The 5914-nt window shown below is 40.5% G+C and overlaps 1 protein-coding gene across 21 annotated transcripts in view; it reads left to right on the forward strand.

Annotated features, from left to right (window-relative positions):
- SLC8A1 (solute carrier family 8 member A1) overlaps positions 1–5914 on the forward strand; it is a 447983-nt gene that overhangs the window by 166220 nt on the left and 275849 nt on the right. The gene's annotated exons all lie outside the window — the stretch shown is intronic.

The raw sequence follows: 5914 nt of genomic DNA on the forward strand, positions 1-5914 counted from the left end.
TTCAAATCTAGTATATCCAAATATTAGCACTTCAATATGCAACCAATATACATAATTATTGAGATATTTTGCTTTTTCTCATGCTGAGTCTTCAAAATTCAGTGTGAACTTTACCTTTACAGCCTGCTTCATTTTAAATGCACTCTGTGTGTGCTGGACACCCCCTCCCCATCTCGAGCTGCAACTCTTAGTTTTTTCCTGCCCGTTCCCAGCTTACAGTCACATTGATCTTTTTGGGGCTCCTTTTCACCACTGTGCTCTTTGCTGTTGAGGCTTTTCCACATGCTGTTCCGTCTCATCCATCTCCACCCCATCACCCAGTACTCGCTCATTTATCTCTTAATTTCCAAGGATCTCCCTCAATGAATTTTACCCCAGAGTTCTCAGTGATGGTTTCTTTATCTGCTTGTCCCACTTTAATTTGTAATTAATAATTTGTTCATTAGTCTGTTTATTTGATCAGCCTCTGGCTGCTAGATACACGAAGAACCCTGTGAGAGTAGGTGCCTCGTCTGTCTGTCTTACCCTTGTAGTCCTGCTGCACACAGGACAGTACTTGGATCAGTGTGGGGAGTGTTGAATGAATGAATGAATGAATATATGAATAAATGTGAGAACATCACATTGGGTACATGAGTCGGTTTATCTGCTCCTCAGTTCAGCCCCATAAAGTGAAGAGAATGAGGATGAGACAGGGCTAGTGCTCAAAGTCAGAATTTTTTTACTCCGAATGCCTTGTTCTTATCTTAATGCTGCAAAGAAGAAAAAAACAGATTTTTGGAAATTTCTGATATAGGCATTGTCTTTGATGTTCCCAAGTACCTGAAACTGTACTTCTGTTCTTTAGCTATTGGTATGTCTATAGAAATATGCTTTATGAGAACTACAGGTATTTCTGCAACATTTTTAAGAGCATATTTAAATATAGGCACTATGTGGTAGGCTTTTTTTTTTCCTATGCTCTGCTTAGATTTTAATTTTTAGAAGTATATGCACTTGAAGAATGATGTCAAAACCTTAGCTAGTTACTGAATTTTGCCTGAGTGAATAATGAGTGAATGGGGGCATGAGTGGATGGATGGATGCTTTCCTCAGCCTCCTTCCAGTTTCCTCATTCGTAACAGGGATGAAGGCTAGATCATTACCAGAACCGCCCTCCTCAAACTTTTTTTCAGTTACATCTATTTTTTGACGTGCGCTGAGCAGAAATAATTTTCTGATGAATTACTTGTTATTCTAATTTACATAAACACATCAGGATAAAATATCTGGCAGCACAGAGAAACCATGTGACTCAAAAACAAAGATTTGTCTTCTTAGCAGCTTGAGTCCCCTTAAAGTCAGGGGACAGAGGGGAGAGAGAGAGGGAGACCAAGAAGGCGGCCACTGGACCTCTTTGAGAAGAGTGATATGTGTCAAAGGACTGCCACTTAAGCCAGTGGGTTTGAATCTGTTTAGTGATGTAGGCATTTTATAGACTGGTTATCAATGCTAGGATGTTGCCTCTACACTGAGCACAGAAATATTGCTGTTTACATCCTTTCTTTAAATATCTTTTAGAATGTCATTTCAATGGTAGGTAATTATAAAAATACACTCGCTGGGTTATTTGCTGGGGTAAATCAGGAACTCTTTCTCATATGAGCTGCCTACCCCAGCATACCTGCATCTGTTAAGTTTTTATTACATTGTTCTGCAGATGTAACTGGCGAACAGACTGGTGTATTGTAATTAAACTTCGACTACTCATGGAGTGTCCTTATTTTCAGTAGGACGTGATGGTTGATGACGAGAAGCAGAGAAGACATGGCATATGCCTTTTGTCATTTTTTAAAAAATAATTGAGACTTAAGGAGACGGAAGGTTTGTGTTTCTGGAATTATGCTAGAAATATGACTGTTGTTGTCTTACACTGTGATTTGTCCTCACATTAACAAGGTATGTAGAAGGCAGAGAACAGGGAGAGTTGACAGCCTGAAAAGGCAGACAGATTCAAACAGACCAAAGTGTGATGTGTCTATTTTGGCTGTGGCTTAGTCTGGCTTCACCCTTCTGGATACAGGACCATGACTGAGCTTGAGACCAACATCAAATTATTCTAATACTCTCCAGATTACTGTTGAAAGGTACACTGGATAACATTTCATAAATATTTATATAGTTAAGAGTTATTCATACTATTTTTGTTGTTGTTCAGTCATTGTGTCTGACTCTTTGTGACCCCATGCTCTGCAGCATGCCAGGCCTCCCTGTCCTTCACTGTCTCCCGGAGTTTGCCCAAATCATGTCCATTGAATTTGTGATGCCATCCAACCATCTCATCCTCTGCTGCCCTCTTCTCCTTCTGCCTTCATTCTTCCTGGGTAACAGGGTCTTTCCCAAATATTGTTAGTATTTAAGACATCATAAATATGTTACTGGGTTTTATCAATAACTTAGGAAAGCTCAACTAGCTTTTATATGATTTTTGAGAACAAGTATTTCTTCATCCCTTGATTCAAGCCATCAATTAGTAATAAATCTGAGTACTTACTGTGTGGCAATCATAGGTGCTGAGAGGACAGAGATCAAGGGTGGAGGCAGGCATACAGTAGTCTAGGTGTAATGTTGTGTATAATGGTAGAAAAAGTTGTTTGGGAACTGGGGGTTGAGGTGGGGGCGACATATGTAATCCAGACTGGGGTGAAGCTCATTAGGGCTTCCTGGAGGAGGAGGCACCTGAGCTGCTTCTATGGGGAATGTGACCATTCAGAAAAAAACCAGCATGTTGACGTTGACCTCCAGCCCTCACCAGAACTCACCTGCCATATTGCAGACTCAGGACATGTTTGTGACTGAAGAAGTGAATGGGGCCAAGCAGAGCATCAAGCTTTCCCAACACATACCCCCTCAGGAGTGTATGGGACCCATTGAAATTTTATTAATTTAGTGACACTGACAGATCAGAATCTCTGTTGTGATAAAATGGCAAAAAATACCAGGAAAAGCAGATGTCAAAGAAACAGGATGATTGGAACCAACAGCCACTTTATCCTGACATTTAAACACTGAGCTGGATCAGGTGCTGTGTGTGTGTGTGTGTGTGTGTGTACCACAGTTAAAGTGAAGTTCAATTCTGATGGACTTGGTGACCTCACGGTAAACTGTCATCTAGACACATAAGTCCATGGCGCACAGTAAGTCCTTGGCAGTTCTGCATCTGAGAAGGAGTGATGATTACTGTCAAGGCCTCTGATACCACTTGAAGGAAAAGCCCCCATATGTATTAGGCTATTTCTCTTGGCATTATGGAAGTGGTGACTCTCACACCCATCTGATAGTGCCATGAGATGGACCAAGGGAATCACTTCCTGCCACCAGCACGTCTCCTGTGGTGTGCCCCATCTAATAAGTCAAAGGAGATTAGAAATGAATGTGACCTTGTGGAGTACCCCACATCAGACCTGGGTAATATGATATTCCTTCCCTCCCATCCTCCCCCCATCCCTCCATTCCTTCCTTCCTTCTTTCCCCTCTCTTTCTAAAATTCTGTGTTCATTCTACAGTGAATACTACATTTCAGAAAAAGAGAAGACTAATCGTTCAGATAGGGTCCCCAAATAGCACAGAATGTAAATTTGTGGAATAAGTAATCCTTCCTTACTATGCTCTGGAGAGTCACCTTCGCAGTCTTCATTCAGCTTCTGCCAAACCTGTAACTAAAGACTATGAGAAAAGGACGGCGTCTAGATCCTCTGGTTCCTTTGGCAGATGTGTCAGGTCCATCCTCACTCAATGTATAAGATGGGCGAGGAGCCCATGGGGTGTAACTTGAAAGTATGAAAAGCTTTGGATTACAAAATCCCTTCTGCCAAGTATGGATATTTAAGGGAGACTACAGAGAGTACTTCACCATAGATAATCTTACTCATTATTAAATGTAAACTCAAACTGCACCAAAAAACTCTTTCTCACTCATAAGACTAGCAAAAATTCAATAGCCTGACATTGGGCTTGGCTGCAAATCTAGGAGAAAACAAACAACCCTATACATTCCTAGAGGGAGTGCAGAGTGGCATAACCTTATGGAGGGAGATCTGGAAATAATTAACAGAATTAGAGATGTATTTGTCCTTTGACCTAGCAATGCCATTTCTGAGACTCTGTCCTAAGAAAACATCTGCACAAGAATGACATGACTTATATACAGAGGTTTTCAATTTGGCCTTGTATTTACTATCCGTGTTCCATGTAAAATGAAAAGTTTATTAAATGTCTAATTCACTTTCCCCTCTCCAAGTCAGAAAGAGGGTCTGAGTCCAGAGTTATGAGGAGTTGCTCTTAGTTTGATGTCTCCCTCCCTTCAAAGGGCTTTCTGTATATTAAAGGTTGTTTAAGCAACAAGATGGCAACTCTGATGGGACCATTTACCACAGTCAGGGACTAACTGGGGAAATGAGAATGGGACGCAAGTTTCCAGCGGGAGAAGTAGAAGGGGACTTCGGGAGAGGAAGTAGAGGGCATGTGGGTAGTTTTAGTGGAGAAGCGGACCTCTATGGGTTATTCTCCTTTAGCTGTCTCTTAGTTCTCAGTCCAAGAATGGTAACATACCCAAATTTACTACAGTTGAGGATTCTAGTCACTGTTCTCAGTTCCAGAGAACTTTTAAACATTTATTTTCTATATTTATAGCCTTGACTGCCCCTGGTCTTAGTTGCAGCATGTGAAATCCTTAGTTGTGGCATATGAACTGTTAGTGGTGGCATGTGGGATCTAGTTCCCTGACCAGGGATTGAACCCAGGCCCCCCAGATTGGGAACACAGAGTCTTAGCCACACCACCGGTTTTCTTAATCACAGTATTAGAACATTGGACTCCATGTGTTAGTGATTTAAAACAGGATGTGAAACAAGGCAGTTTAGGGTGAAAATTGTTTAATAATGGCAGTTTTCCTTACTGAAAAACCCACAGGCCTTAGACAGGCTATGAAGAACAGGGGAGAATTCACGGATAATGTGAATTGTTCATGGGTGAGTGACCAGGAGAAGAATAGGGCCACAAGGAAGGGCTCCAGGAAAGGCACTGTTTCCTTTGCTTCATCTCTTTGTAAGCTGTCGAGGGTTGGCTCCTGAGAAGACACAGAAGCATATGACAATAAGCATACATTTGAAGAAGGGAGGATTTGAGAAGTTAGAATGTTTTCTTAAAAAAGTTCTTTAAGAAAACAAACAAACAAACAACTTACTCTACTACTGAAAAAGATTTACCCCTCTTTTCTCCCCAGTAGTTTTGTAATTGATGACAGAAAGTTATAGCTGAAACCAGGAGTAATTTAGAAGGTGAACACAGAAGCATGGCTAAGAGATCTCCACCCATGCAGGAATTCAAAGATAAGAACTTAAAAATAAGAGGGGGTGTGGACCTTTCTGTAAATGAGCTTTATACCCGCCAGCTTTTAATGCCCTCCCTGGTTTCTCATAGATGTACCGATAAGCCACAAAAACATGGAAGGTTCTTATTTGGTATAGACATGACTGGAGAATACAGATTAAGAGATTAACTCTTAATCTCTTAATACAGAGTTAATGCAGATTAACTCAACTGGATGCAACAGACAAATATCATTACCTATTTTAAATAACTTAGAATCCTGGTGTTAATTCAAAGCAACACTCTACTTCTTAAAGAAGTCAAATTGTATGTTAAAGAAAAATTTGGACTAAAATGTGGCCACATCAGTAATATTTTCAAAAGGGCCTGAGTAGATCAAATCTTGAAGAATTAAATCTTATGTACAGATAGAAATCACCTTAAAGGGTCACTTAAGTCATTCTTTGCCCCAGTCAAAATTGTATCCAGAGTTTTAGAGAACAGAGTTGCATATTATAGTCTTCATAATCAAATTAAATTCTGTGCCCATTTTTTTCATACTCAG

Source organism: Bos grunniens, chromosome 11, assembly GCF_055505025.1.
Source record: "Bos grunniens cultivar Pamir isolate PY7600 chromosome 11, Bosgru_T2T1.0, whole genome shotgun sequence".
In the NCBI taxonomy this organism is placed as follows: domain Eukaryota; kingdom Metazoa; phylum Chordata; class Mammalia; order Artiodactyla; family Bovidae; genus Bos; species Bos grunniens.